At 37.4% G+C, this 16306-nt stretch overlaps 1 pseudogene; it reads left to right on the top strand.

Annotated features, from left to right (window-relative positions):
- Positions 1 to 481: 481 nt before the first annotated feature.
- Positions 482 to 1129, top strand: LOC142845024 (high mobility group protein B2 pseudogene; annotated as a pseudogene).
- Positions 1130 to 16306: the final 15177 nt, after the last annotated feature.

The following is a 16306-nucleotide window of genomic DNA, read 5'->3' as shown; positions in this document are numbered from 1 at the left end:
TTAAGAGAGGCTTCCTGATTCAGCTTTAGCTGCAAAACCTTACAGCAATTTAAAGAGGTCCTGCCATGAAACACTTAAATGGTGTTGATGAAAAGCTGACCACATGCTTTCTGTTGGTGGCAGGGACCTTGAAACGCCACAGAGTTGTGGCAATAAACATGGCTAGAGCAGGTACCTTCGCCATGAGGCCGAAATCTCAAAAAGGTAAGGAATGGACTGGATCCAGCCGTCAAAGCTACAGCTTTAATCCTCTCCATATTGCTTAGCAAATTAAAGAGCCACGTGGTCAGAAAAAGAGAGATATACAATAAAGAGAGATTCAAAGATTTAAAAAAAACCTCTAAGGCCGAGAAGTCTGCAAAACAAGAGGCTACAGCTTGCAGTAGTGAAGAGCTGGTTCTCACACGGGAGCTTGGGGAAGAAAATTTCCATGCCAGCCTCAGAGGGACGTGCTCTCAACAGGTAGACGCCACTGTCAGCAATGGGCAAGGGAGACCCCAGCAAGCGTCCTCATATGCCTTCTTCTTCATGCAGACGTGCCACGAGGAGCACAAGAAGAAGCATCCCGACTCGTCAGTCAACTTCACTGAGTTCTCCAAGAAGAGCTCCGAGAGATGGAAGACCATGTCTGCAAAGGAAAAGTCGAAGTTCTAAGATTTGGCCAAGAGCGACAAAGTTCGCTATGACAGGTTGATGAAGAATTACGTTCCTCCCAAAGGTGATAAGAAAGGAAAGCAAAAGGATTCTAATGCTCCAAAAAGACCACAGTCTGCCTTCTTCCTGTTTTGCCCTGAACATCGCCCAAAGATCAAAAGTGAACACCCAGGCCTGTCTATTAGAGATACTGAAAAAAAAATGGGTGAGATGTGGTCTGAACAATCTGCCAAAGATAAACAACCCCATGAGCAGAAGGCAGCTAAACTAAAGGAGAAATATGAAAAGGATATTGCTGCATTCCATGCCAAGGGCAAAAGCAAAGTAGGAAAGAAGGGTCCTTTTAGGCCAACAGGCTCAAAGAAGAAGAATGAACCAGAAGATGAGGAAGAGGAGGAGGAGGAAGAAGATGAAGATAATGAGGAAGACGATGAGGATAAAGAATAAATGACTGGCCTAAAATGTGTGGAGTGTATGTACTCAGGCTAAGAATGTGAAATTCAAGTGCAGCTCAACATTAGCTTCAGTATAAATCTGTACAGAGTTCTGTATAGCTGATGAGATTCTTTGCAGAGAAAATAATTTTTAAAGAGTTTGTAGCTTTTTTGGGGGCTACAACATACAGTTAGATTTAAAGCTTTTGATGCTGAATATTCTAAATCTTTAATGCATACATAGGAATTTGTATTACCAGTTTTTTTTAGGATGTTGCATTTTCTCTTGTTATTTTTTTTTAAAAATTTGTAATAAAATAATGTATATTAAAAAAAACCTTTAAATGTTTTACAGTGTGTTAAAAATATATGCAGGCTTGGAAGAGAAAAGTAAAAGGTTAAGTCCTTAAAAAAGAGAGAATAGTTGTGGGGTGGTGGTGCATGCCTTTAATCCCAATGCCTGGGAGGCAGAGGCAGAAAGATCTCTGTGAGTTCAAGGTGTGGTACCACACACCTTTAATCCCAACACTTGGGAGACAGACTTCAGGGTGTGGTGGCATATACCTTTAATACCAGCACTTGGGAGGCAGAGGCAGGTGGATCTCTGTGAATTCAAAGACAGTCTGATGTACAGAGGGAATTCCAGGACAGCCAAAGATATACAGAGAACCTATCTCAAAAAGTAAAAGTAAAAATAAAAGAAATAGAGGTTAAAGTAAAGCCACATAAAGATGGAAAACACACAGAGAATCTGGATACTGTATGTTATTATGCTGTCTTTGAATTGTTTAAATGCTTAGGAAGGAGCAACAACTGTTAGAAGATATTTGCTTATAAATGCTGCTGAATTAATCCAAGATAGGTATTTTCAAAATGCCTTGACTTCAAAATTGAAGTCAAAAGGTATGTTACTTTGGAGAAGATGTTTTGCTTTTGTTTCCACAGGAAATGGGAGGCTGTGGATTCATTCTGAGCTAAGAAAAATCAGATTTGATTGAGCATCTGAGAAATCTCCGGCAGGAACAGATGGCCCAGAGTCAGAGTTCTACATCCAGAAGAGATTCAACATGCTGCCTGAGATGATCAAGCCTCACAGGATACTCCAGTCAGGACTTGATCATAATTCTAAATTTTCTTTAGGTCCCCATAAGAACCAGCAAGAAGTAATTTGGAAAACTATGCCCACATTCCCAAAAGATGGACTATGGATGTTCTTTTTTTTTTTTTAAGAAAAAAGAGGGGGACAATTGTCTATATTCTGTCAATTATGTTTTAGATAAAAGGCAGGACAACCAGACAGGAAGTAGAGGCGGTCAATGAGAACAGGAGAATTCTGGGAAGGGACAGTCCTGTCCCAACCACAGAAGAAGGAAAATGTGATTGCCCTGCAGAAAAAGGTACTGAGACATGTGGCTAACACGGATAAAAATAATGAGCTAATGTAAGTTATAAGAGTTCATAAGAAGCCTAAGATAATGAGCCAATCAGTTTATGATTAATGTAGACCTCTGTGTGATTTCTTTGTGGCTAAACAGCTGTGGGACCTGGTGGGAGGACAGAAACCAGGCAGGACAGAAAACCTCAGTCAACAGACCTGGAGAGCAGAAACGGCATTTTTATTCATCTCCTAGTTTCTTCACTGAATGGAGAGAGAACTTTCCATTTCTCTAAGCTGCTAATATAAGTGGGTGGCAATTCCTGTAAAATCGAAGAACTTTTACTTAACAGATTAGTAATAGATTTAAAATCATAAATTAACACTTTCAGTGGCACTTTAGCATTTATAAGAGTCATCTTCCCTCTTGTTTTTCCTCCTCTCAGGGACTCAGTAGAGGAAACATCACACCACACGACAAATTGCATTAGGTCTCAAGTCAAATCCCTTGGTTCACATCCTGATACCGTTATTATATTGAGATTTGGCACCCTTCTCTCTCGGTGTTTCTGATTTCTCATTCATAAAATGAAGATTGTAGTGTCTACCTCATAGAACCATAGTTAGGGTTACTGCAACAATTTTGCACTGCATGACATAGGCATTAGCCATTTAACAAGAAATAATCATAATGATCTATGTTCAATTGATTAAAAAACTCCAGAGAGTTTAAGGGACTTTAGAAGGTTGAGGTGGATAAAGTAAAATCTAAATCACAGTTTAGAAAATGATGTTCTAATTCTAAGCCATAAGATATTTCCATTAAAGATGCCTCTAATCCAGATGTCCCCAGATGAATCCTATGTAATATTAGAATGATCACTGAACATCATATGTTGGTTAATTTTTATTCTGGTTGTATTTACAGATGAAGCTGGTAAGATGGCTCAGTGGGCAAAATAATGACTATCCAATCCTGGAGACCAGCCTCAATCCCTGGAAAGGTAGGAGAGAACTAAGGGCCAAAAGCCGTCTTCCAACCTCTACACACATGTCCTGCTGTAAGTACCACACAAACACCATTCACTAATAATTAGTAATAATAATAACAATAATATGAATATTTAAAAGATCTATTGAAAGAAATCACAAGTTTGTTCTTAGTTGATATTATATTGAATCTAAACTTGAAAAGAGTAGATGAAAAGAAAGAATAATAATGCATATGTAAGAAGCTGCCATGGTGAAATTTACTGTTTCATATGTCAACATTAAACATTAGATTAAAAATCTGAGAATATGTTAAAAGCATATTAGTCTTAACTTTGCTGATGTGTTCTCAAATTTAAATTCTTTCTGGCTCCTGTTGTCTTTTGAATTCATCCCTCAAATTTACCTTTTGGAAATTTAACTCCTGATGTGTCAGTGTTAGGAAAGTTTACTTTTTTTCATGAGAACTTATGGATGAACCTATATTATTCCTGTGGAAATAGGTCAATTAGTGTGTATGTGTGTGTGTGCATGCATGTGTGTGTGAGTTTGTGAGTGTATGTGTGTCTGAATTTGTGTGTGCATATGTGTGTGTATGTGTGTCTGAGTTGCATGTGTATGTGCATTTGTGTGTGTTTCTGAGTATGTGTGTGAACATGTGCATGTATATGTTTTTTATAAAAGTGAGTTCTTGCTCGCTCTTGCTTTCTACCATGGGGCGATGTAGTATGACAGCCCTTGTCAGATGTACCACCTTCTTGGATTTACAAGTCTCCATACTTACAAGAAATAACTGTACTTTCTTTATAAATTCCCCAGTCTATGATACTGTGTTATACAAGTACAAAAAAGCAAAAAATTAATGAAAAGAATTACAATCTGTTTCAGTGTGCTTAATAATTTAGTGTTCTTTTCATCAGCATTAATAATTTTGATTCTATCACTAATGAATTTGAAGTGATGATATTTAGAAAAACAAAGAACAGAAATCCAGGGAAAATGAGAACGAGAAACAATTGAAGAATGGTTGTTATGGAGAAGATTTGAGAACTATGACAGTCCCCTATGAACCATGAAAGATCCTTTAGCGGACCTGGGATATAGGGCTCAGATGCAACCAATTGCTGGAGTTGGTGGCTGAGCAACTTAATTCCTGGAATGGGTCTAAAAGGATAGAGATCAGCAGTAGGTAGAGGCAGTAGGGCTGCAAGACAGACCCAGACTACAGTACCTTTATAATTTTTCTTTAATTTTTAAAAATTAAAATATAATCATACCACTTTCACACTCTTCTGTCCTGTTCCCCACCCCTTTTCCCTCCCTCTAAAATTTGTACTGGATCTAAGGCTATAGGGCATAAGTTGTGCTCAGTCTGGGGACTTTGGTATGGAGAGTGGGTGGCTGGAAACTTGGTAGAGACGAGCAGTATAAGAGGAGAAGGAACGGTTAAGGTAGAGAGAGAGCATTCATTTGGGGCATAAAAGCACACTCTTGCACTTATTCCTTCAGTCACAGCAATGCACAGGGCACTAGAGTCTTGATGAGCTTAGAATCTTAATTTCAATCAGAAACAAATGTCTGCTCTATGGACAGGAAAGATGCAGCTTTAAGGAACTAAATGGGAGATTTTGAGAGTTACACAAGGAGCATCTACAGAAACTGATTTTTTAAAAAAAAAATCTGAAAATGGTTATTCTGTCTAGCCTTCAATTGATAATGCATTTGATATGCTTTGTGTAAGCTAATTATCAATGAAAAAGTTTCATAAAACTGTGAGGGCTTTTACGTGTGTTGGCAACTTTGGTTGGCAGCATGCGGATTTCTTCACCCTGTTTGTCTTGATAGCAGAGGCACCTGTGTGGTCCCTCGGAAGAGGCACCGTTCAGTGGAAACTGCTCATTTTTGTGAACTTAAACCTTCCCTTTGCATTTATCCTTGGCTGAATCTTAATCTATTTACTGAAACTAATAGTAAATAGCACATAATCTAATGACTTAAAGTTGGCTACCGCCATCTAAATTTGATATTAAAATTTGGTCTTTTTAATTAGGCACATAATATTTTTGCCAATTAATTTCTTAACAATGTTGCCAAAGAGGTAAAGTCATCATTTATCTATGGCATATACCTTAAGCACTGATATCTCTTTTCTATAGACCCAAATTTAAATTATTTTCATTAAATTGAGTACATTTAGCAATACAGTAAATCATGTTTTTCGACGGCTGGAGTAGAAAGAAAAGAAATTTGTGTTTTAACACCATCAATCCACTTTAATGGATATATAATTTGGGTGGGCTTTTCATTGTTAGTAAAGCCAGACTTTCTGTATAACTCATTTAAAATATTTGTATAGCTTAGAGTTGAAAGCTTCTTAAATTTGTTTTTGTATTCCAAGCTTTCTATAAAATGTATGTGCTACTAATTTTGAAGGAAGAACAAAGCCCCTGAGTTACATTGTAGACATTAATGACATTGTTAAAATGATGACAGATTGCTTTAATGGTGGATATGTAGTTAATTGGAGGAAGTATAACAAAATGTGCCATTTCATATTACTTTAAAAAGTCAGTTAAGAGCCATCACCCACTTACAGTCGTGTCTTAACCCAAATCATGAAACATGTGTAGTATTAAAACTGATAGAAATAGCAAGACACATGTATTCATGCTCTGTACATTCATCTAGACAACCCATTAAATACTATTTGTTAACCTTTAATTCAGATGTCTGCATTGAGATAAAATAATGTAAAACACAAGTCATTGGAGGGTCGTAAAACTGTTTCTGCAACTGCTTTTATTAGCCTGCTATTTGATACTGGGGAGAGTTGCACCCTGAAGCGAGTCTTAGGTACAAGTTTACAGTCAAGGTAGTATGATACAAGTTTAACCTGTTAGCTATGTGGCAATTGTCATGTTTATTGCTAGGACCCATGAAAACACAGACATGGTTGTTGATAAATGTCACTGTAGCCCACTCCATATCATGGACATACCCTTGCAATTCAGAGGACCTGCGGGGCTCTTAGCTCCACCGTGCAACTTACATTACCATAAAACCCAGTGTTTCTGCTACCCAGAGGAGTTTAAATTTAGTGTTTATGTTATGTAGATTATTGTAAAAGGTGTGTAAGTAAATTGCGTGAATAAATATGAAGAATATTCTACTAAAATGGGTTCATTTACCAGCATTGTCTATTTTTTACATAATGGACAAAGATTCTTATGTACTAAAATATTATACATTAGGTTTTTTTATTTAGTAAAAAAATAATAATGTTAAGCCCAGTTCTGATTTGTTCATGTTCAAGACAACATTAACCTCCATCCCATCAGTGGATAAACCATCTGCTCAACAGTGATGGAAAGTATTTTCTCATGTTTCTCCAAGTGTGGATGGATGCATGAGTAGTCACTGTCCAGGGATTTCCACTGCTTCCAACACAGCAAAGAAATGGTACCTACTCCCAAACTTTGAGGAAAGCCAGAAAATGTAGTTCATTTGCTCTCTGTTTGACTTCTCACTTCCCTAAAAGTTGATGAGCATTCTGGGAAAAGTGACTTTTAATTAAAAATAAGTAGGAGTGGGTGAGATGGCTCACCTGTGCACTTACTGAGGACCACGGTTCTGACCCCAGCATCCCCATTAGGCAACTCTCGATTGCTTGTAACTCCAGTTCTGGGGGATCCATTGTTCTCTTCTAGACTCCACAGGCAACTACACATGCTTGGTCCACATAAATTCATGCAACTTCAAATACAAAAACATTAAAAAAAACGAATAAGATATTATAGCTGGGAGACTACAAAACATAATCTCTCTATCAAATGACATATTTAGAGAACACTGCAAACCAACTTTTCTTTGCATTAAAAAAGAATATATTTAATGTAGCTTCTAAATTTATATAGGTAAGGGACAGAGAGCCTTGGATGAATTTCCAAATACCTTGTTTCCAACTTTCCATTCATATGAATATACACACCCAGACATGCTCACATTTACACACACACACACACAAACACACACACACTTGTTATGATGTAAGCTTGTGAGTCCTCAACAGCTCAACAGCCATATATATATATATATATATATATATATATATATATATATATATATATATGATCTACAGGCCTAGTGTATTTCCTTAAAAAATCCCCATCTACTATCACATATTTTGCTGTCTGGTGGATTTAAGACACAAGGTCACTAATACCCTAAACTTTACAATGGTCTTATATCTAAAAAGGTATATTTCTATGTCTACTTCATGTAAACATGTACAATCTCCAAATAAGCTTATTATGGTAATTCTCTAGCTCATTTTCCGTTTTCTCAAAGTTGTAACTCTTAACATGGAGATTTTTAGTTTTTAGGTCATGTTTGGAATACATAAATGTCTGGGGACTTTTTCTCGAATAAGTCATAGAATGCAAAACTGTTAATCAAATGTAAAGATTTATACTGAAACTCATTATTAACCCTCCCAGGGTTCCTTATCATTTATAATTACTTCTCTAAGATCATTTACAGTATTTATGCTGGTAAACAGTCATTTCTTCCAATTAAACTGGCTGTCTCCTGATGCCTGCACTATGTTCTAGGATAATGGTCAAGTTGTTGTGTCTTTAATTAAGAATCACACTAATTTGTTGGACAAGTTCAACAGAAGCACCATATACTGGCTGCCCATGCATGCTTCCTCATTGCGAGGGCATAAATTTCAGTTTTTCATTTTCATTCTAATTTGAGCCAGCTTCCTTATTGGAAAAGGCAAAATACTCTCCAAAGTGATAAAAAAAAGTAACATTTTTTCTTCGTCAGCAAAATAAATTTCCAGTCTCTAAACTTCATTCTAATGACTAATGCTTAAAAACTTTGAGTATGCTCAATGACTTGCCTCCGGAAGCCATTTTATCCCAGCCATCTTCGTCAAGTGCTGACAGAACTCCTACTGTACTACTATGTAACTACCTGGCACAATAGGAAGAAATAAAAGAGTGTGTCAGTTTTTTTTGTTACAGTCTAGCAAGTTACCACAATGTTCACAGCTTCATCCACATTCTTCTGACCTAATTTCTCTGTCAGTTGTCTTGCAAGCTGTGATGACCAGTAGGCAGATATTAGAGCGCAGCTCACCTTTCAAACTTGCCTGATTTTGGTAGAACTCTGGCTTTTGTAGATGTGGGACGGAGCCTCTTTTTTCTCTTGCTAGCTGCAGGTCCTGAAGGTCACCTTAGTCCCTCCCAGGTGCCCCTCCTGTACCTATTCATAGAGCCGAAGCTGCTTTTCCCAGCAAGAGCATCCTTCTGACCTCAGAAGCCTAAGCCTTTATTTAAAGGCTTGAGCCCAATGACATGAGACCAGGTTGACCTCCCTTCTGATCGTTTGATCTGAACCTTTCACCATATCCACAGAAACTCCTCACTGTTGCCAAAGGAAGGAATTGAATCACTGGGCCAACACAGTGATGGAGGCCTCAGGGTATTGCAAAAATTCTGCCTATGACAAATTTGTACTTCACGTACTTGGAGAACTGAAAATTCAGAGAAGTTTAAAACCAGTCGAAACTGTCAGATGTTTGCTTTTTCCTCATACAGAAATTACATTCTCTGGCCGGGCAGTGGTGGCGCACAACTTTAATCCCAGCACTCGGGAGGCAGAGGCAGGCAGATCTCTGTGAGTTCGAGACCAGCCTGGTCTACAAGAGCTAGTTCCAGGACAGGCTCCAAAGCCACAGAGAAACCCTGTCTCGAAAAACAAAACAAAAAAAAAATAAAAGAAAAGAAAAAAAATTACATTCTCTGGTCTGAGATGCTTTTATTTTGCTCTTTATGACACAGGGCAGAGTAATTTCAGGGATTTTTTTTTTTTTTACTGTGAAATGCTCATAGAGGGCTCCTGTTCCTAATGACTGTGGCATTTGAGTCTCCATTGTTATGAAGCTATTGCTTATAAGTAAAAGTCATGGAGCCAGGTATGGTGGCACAAGCCTGCAACGCTAACTTTTGGGATGTGGAGGCTTGCAAGTTTGGGGCCAGCCTGTGCTACATAGAACGATCTGGAAAATGTCAAGCATATGAATAAATGACTAAAATATACTGAATATTTACTATGCTAGCACATGAACACTTTTTTAATTCTTAGAAGTTAGCTAGGCCTGGTGGCTTATGGCTGCCATCTCAACACAAGGGAGCCTTAGCTAGAATGAGTGCTGTAAGTTAGGCGACTACCTAGACTCCATGTAAGACCGTGTCTCAAAAGACAACACAGACAAAAGGTTGTATACAGTATTGTCATTACTGTTTTCCAAGTAAACACACCAGAGATCAAAAAGTGCCCATGTTCTGGGTGTCACAGTTATTGTTGGGATAGAGGAATAAGTGTGCATTGAATCTTTCTAATTCTAGAGCTCATGACCTTCACTGGCTTATTCATTCACACAGAAAAATTACATGGATCAGACCAGGTTGGCATGGACCATCAGACAAGCTCCTAGAGCCCCAGATGATCAGTCTATACTCAACCTTCACTCTCCACAACTTCCACAAATGTGGGAATAGATGGGAAAAGGATTTAAATCTACAACCAGAAAAAAGCCTACCATTGAGCAAATGTATCTCACTGGTCAGTGACAGTGTGTTTGTTAAAATGGAAACAGATTTCTCTACTCCCCAAGATGTGCTGGAAGACAGATAGAAAAAGCGTTCACACACCTGCTTGCTTTATTACAGCTTAGTGTGATTTTCTTCATTGCTCCATGAGAACCAAATAAGCTTTAAATACTGAACATTCTCTAGAATCCACCTCTTCATTAGTGAACAGTGAAGCTGAAGAATGTAATCTTTGTAAAGAAAGTCAAATTTACTGGGACATGAGTGGTACAGCCTCACAACTATTCTTTTCTCCCTTTTCCATATCAATCTTTTAAGAACTGTATTTTGTTTTCTTCGGCATTGCTCATGAGAGGGAGAAGCTGTCTGTGTACTGATCATACTTCCAATGATTTTACAGTACATTTGACTAAGAATTATTGGATGTTTATGGCACATTGTGGCATGGAGGATTCATGAGTAGTGTAGAGTCATGACAGAAACTTCCCGAGCCTATTGCAACAATCCACTCAGTAGACCGCAGGCTTTGGCCAACAATCCCTGAGAGGCTGTAACTATTTGAAGCTTTTACCTGCCTCACAGTCTTAGAGCTGAAAGGGGTGGAATTTTAGAAAGATAACATTTTAAAGGGGTAGGATTTTAAGGGTTACTGATAGCATGTTTATATACAATGACTTTTGGGATTGTTACCAAGCACTGTTGAAAATACATGGCAGGTACCATCTTTCTCTGAATCTCTTCCTTTTGGATTTTTCCTTAATTATCTATTTCTGGTCAACTTTTTCTAGTAAAACGGTTGTTAAAAGAGTTAAACTTTTTAGAGCCAGTCATGAATAAGGCAGATAAACAATTTGCTAAAACCCCAATTTATCAATACTCAGGGCATTATGATCCCACAAAAAAGGCCTCTTGTTTAGGCTTCATAGGTTCTGCAACATAATTACAGCCTAGAGATAAAATGTTGCCCTGGATTGTAGAGTCAGACCATGAACGTTTACTCGTGCTTAAGATTTCTTAAGGGCTTTTGGTAAGATTGCCATTTTTGTTAAGGTTGACAATTTTACTATGTTAATTCTACCTAACCATAAGATCTTTCTACTTTCTGGTGTCTTCTTCATTTTCTTTCTTCAGAGACTTAAAGTTCTTGTTATACAAGTCTTTCACTTGTTTCGTTAGAGTTACTCTGAGATATTTAATGCTATTTGTGACTATTGTGAAGGGTGATGTGATGGGGGAGAGTCTTTTGTTTCATGTTAATTTCATTGGTTAAATAAAGAAACTGCCTTGGCCCTTTTGATAGGACAGCAGCTTAGATAGGCAGAGTAAACAGAATAGAATGCTGGGAGAAAGAAGTGGAGTCAGGCAGTCGCCATGATTCTCCCACTCCAGACAGATGCAGGTTAAGATCTTTCCTGGTAAGCCACCTTGTGGTATTACACAGATTATTAGAAATGGGTTAGATCAATATGTAAGAATTAGCCAATAAGAGGCTAGAACTAATGGGCCAAGTAGTGTTTAAAAGAATACAATTTGTGTGTTGTTATTTCGGGTATAAATCTAGCTGTGCAGGCAGCCGGGTGCCAGGAACGCAGCCCGCTGCACCTATCAACAGTGATGATTCTTTGATTTCTTCCCCAGCCATTTTATCATCTGTGAACAGGAGGGATACTGATTTTTTTTTTTAGTTAATCTTGTATCCTGCTACATTGCTGAAAGTGTTTATGAGTTGTAGAAGTACCTTGGTATAATTTGGGGGGTCACTTATGTAAACTATCATATCATCAGCAAATAGTGAGAGTTTGACTTTTTTCTGATTTATATCCCCTTGATCTCCTTTTGTTGTCTTATTGCTCTAGCTAGGACCTCAAGAACTATATTGACTAGATATGGAGAGAATGGACAACCTTGTCTTGTTCCTGATCTCAGTGGGATCGCTGTGAGTTTCTCTCCATTTAGTTTGATGTTGGCTGTTGGCTTGCTGTATATTGCTTTTATTATGTTTAGATATGTTCCTTGTATTCCTGCTCTCTCTAAGACCTTTATCATGAAGGGATGTCGTATTTTTGTCAAAAGCTTTTTTGGCATCTAATGAGATGATCACGTGGTTCTTATTTTTCAGTTTGTTTATATGGTGGATTACATTAACAGATTTTTGTATGTTGAACCATCTCTGCATCTTTGGGATGAAGCTGACTTAATCATGGTGGATGATGGTTCTGATGTGTTCTTGGATTCTGTTTGCCAGTATTTTATTGAGTATTTTTACATCAATGTTCACAAGTGAGATTGGTCTGTAATTCTCTTTCTTAGTAATGTCTTTATATGATATGTAATGCCTTTATATGATACAATATATACATGCCATACTATTGGAACATAGTATAAGGAAAAATAGGAACTAATTTTATGTCACTGTGACTCTTCGTGATGACTCTTAGCTGGTTCTCTAGCATGATTAAAAGGTGTGTCAGTGTTCATGGCAGCCACCTCTCTTATTTGTCACAGCGTCATGAACAAGATGTGACTTCCCTCATGTTGGCAAGGATGAGCATGAGTTTGTTTTCATAAGTCTAGAAGGTTCTCCAGGGCAAAGTATGATTTCTGACATGACATAGGTTTCAAAGAAATCTGTTGAATTCAACTTTCTGTGTGTTGAAGTAGCTGTAACCATCTTTGTATTTCAGAAGAATTGAGTGCATGTTATTCCTTTGAGACTGTGATAGTGAATCTTGGATTTGCTTTCCACTTCTGCTGACCACGACCTCAAAGGAATTAGTTACGTATAGTCACTCGATCATTTTGTCACATTGACCCATGTACAAAAAAGGGGGTTTTAAATTTTTTCCTTGTTTTGGAGGTAGGGTTAGTGTAATCTGAAATTCAGTTGTTTATTCTTCTGTTTAGAACTGCATTAAATAATTCTATTAAAGGATTGATTAACATGTAAACTGCATTGTTATATATAATAAATAAAGTTTTTAAAAATAAGCATATAAATAAGGAAATTTGTTGAATGATTGAACTGGTAAATACCCATCTTCTCCATCCCCTGAAGTGCTGTGGTCCCAGCCTGCTTTGCTCTGTGCGGCTTAGAAAGTGAACACTCTGTTATTTTTCTGGTCTCATTATTCTTCTGTAAAATCACTTGTAAATCTCAGATGTCCTCTGTCATGTCACTTACCTTTCTGATGCCCAAATGCATCTGACAATGGCTCAGATGCAGTGTCACTTCCCTCTCACAGGGCGCTCACAGCTCTCTTTCTGTTGATCACTGCTCTAGTTCAAATCCACGCTTTTGTTTTTGGGAACTATTGAGTTAACTTCTTATAATGCTTGTCGTTGTGGTTTTGAAATCTTCCCACTCCATCTTCTATGTTATATTGTTTTGTTTTGAAATAAATTCTAAGCTTATTATTTATGAATTTAAAATCATCCAGTAATTTTTCTCTAACGTAAATAATTATGACTAATATCTTGAATGGGTCAAACAACAGCAAAATACTCCACAATGAAGGCCCTGGTTATAAACATTTAGTTTCCATTCCACACTTCTAGCATTTTCCAGAACCCTTCATTACCAGCTCTTCTTTGCTACATATGTAACTTCTTTTATTTGACTAGAATTGTGAATACACAAACATTAAACAATTCAGGTGCTAAAAAAATGGTTTAGATACTTCTCATCCAACCAGGAAAATAACTTCACTTCTTTTTTTAGTAATTGCCACCCTAAAAATCTTATCATGTATATTGACTTTTTCTGCATGTACACACATGCGAGGGAGGGGGGCATGTACATGCCATGTGCACATGTGAACATCAGAGGACCACTTAAAAATGACAGTTCTGTCCTTCTACTGTATTGATCCCATAGAATGAATACAGGTTCTGAGACAGTTCAGGCACCATTCCCTGCTGAGCCACACCTCTACCCCTTCAGCCCTCCACCCTTTCACTCCCCCACTCCCAGGGATCTTCTCACCTTTTAGGCTTCTTCTGTTCCACCGGTCTGTCTTTCATTTCTTTCTTCTTCTTCTGACCTCCAGGGTTTAGGATCCATCTTCCCTACATAGTAGTCAGATTTGACACCTGTTCACATCCCTTTCCTCCTTATTTCAGTTTAGAGACATCATTCCTCACTTTCTTTCTCCTTCTTTAGTGATCTCTTTTAGGTTCCATTGCAATCTCTTCATCCTCTAACTGGCAATTAAATGATAGGCATTCTCAGAATAGTCATAAACTCTCTCTCCCTTGACATGTACATAGGAAGAAAAAAAGGGCTTTGTATATTTGCTGCATGCTTGCTATCCATCAGGTACAGTGAGAGAAACAAAATACAAAGTTTGAAAAGCAGATCTTGATGTCTAGCAGGAGCTGACAAAGCCTTGGAGGCCATGTTTACCCACTGCTGGGCATACATAGCATTTCTATCATTACACAAGGTCATCCGAGACCAGGAAGCAAGACAAGACTTCTTTATAACTTTTTCTAAGCATGATCAAAGATAAGATTGTGTCCAGAATGCCAGACATTCCCATGTCCTAGACCTTATAAAAGATTCAGACCTACTGGGGTTCCCCATCACAGGGCTATGTGTCCCCCTTCTCAGATGTTATCCCCACCTAAAGGCAACCATTTCTTGTTTGGATCTCTTAAGTCACCAAATCAGTATCTGGCCCTGTAATAGATCTTTTATCTTTCTTACTGAGGAGTCTACAAATGCTCATGTTGAGTGTTCTATTCCACTGTAATTAGTAATAAACCAAATCTACTCAGCTACAACTGCTATGGTAATCATTGGATGGAAAACACGGACATTGATAAGCATTTTGAACATGTTACTTTGTCTCTTGCAACAATCCCTACACATTGAATCATTATCGGTTTTAGTGCATATGAAAAGAGACTGAGGTTTGATGATATTAAAATATTTTAACCAAGATCATTCATGTGTTAAAGGAATTTCAATCCAAGCACTTGAAATTAAAATGAATGAGAGTTTCTAAGACATATAGTTAACATACATCTATTATTTGAATAGTCATAATAAAAGCAGCCCTGCTCTAATTGACCATCCCCTAACTTCAGATACAGGCAATTCTTTGGTCTTTCATGCTTTGATGTAGTTTATTTAAGTCAATGTACCTAAAATATTGTAATTTCAACGTGTAATCAGTATACAACTTTTTCATGTAACAATTTTTACTTCAAACAAAGTGTTGAGACCTACTGTGTATTTCATATCATCTCCCAATTTAGACCAACTACATTTCAAGGTCTCAAAAGATACATGCTGTTAAATAGTAAAACTTGGAGCATGAAAATATTTCTGGCTCTAAGGAATATTTAGTTGTGTCATTTTAATCCTAGCAAAAATTTCACGCACCTAGAATAAACTAGTCCAATAATGACAACTAACATTCTCTGGCTTTCCAATATAACAGATGGCAGAACTAAACATTCTTTCTACATTTAAAATATTAGCCTGCTTAATAGCAGCTTAGCTAGACTGTGACAGATTCAGTTATCACAACATAATCCACGCATATTTATAATATATTGACTTGACTTAAAGGACTATATCTTACTGTCAGATTCCAATATCATGGTTTGACTGGAACTACAATTTTATGAAGGAAATTTTTAGCTTATCAGAACCTTCATATTTTCCAAGAGAAGAATAAAATAATTTCAGAATGCATAGAACACAACTGAAATTTTCATCATTTTCTTCAGGGAGAAATCACTCTGCATCATCTTATTCTTCGAACAGGAATAGACAAATTACATCCTGGACTTTCAGGTGAATGACTGTTCATTGAAAAACATGAGTGTGCTGAGCTCACAAAAATTAAAAGACTGTTGATATCTATTGCCTCCAGTTAGGAGGTGGTAAGACCAAAACAGTCATCTTTAAAGAAAACTATAGTGAGAGGATTATAAAATTAAAATAGAACTCTATTACTCCCATGGATGTGCATTTCTTAAGAGATGATGCGTCTATCTCAGATGAATTTGAGTAGGAGATAATTGGTTTATAGAGCACACCATATCTTCTTAGTAGACAGAAACCATCGTGTCTCGGACAGACCTTGTCACATATCACCATCTTCTGAGTCACTGCAGTTTTTATTTATAAACCTGTAATCTCAGAAGTAAATAAGAGAACCACAAACCTAGCTATGCATGCATTTACATGTTTTTGTTTATGAGATAAAGTCCTGTGTGTACAG

The sequence above is a fragment of the Microtus pennsylvanicus genome, chromosome 2, assembly GCF_037038515.1.
Source record: "Microtus pennsylvanicus isolate mMicPen1 chromosome 2, mMicPen1.hap1, whole genome shotgun sequence".
NCBI lineage: Eukaryota > Metazoa > Chordata > Mammalia > Rodentia > Cricetidae > Microtus > Microtus pennsylvanicus.
This window is presented reverse-complemented; position numbering and strand designations above follow the sequence as displayed.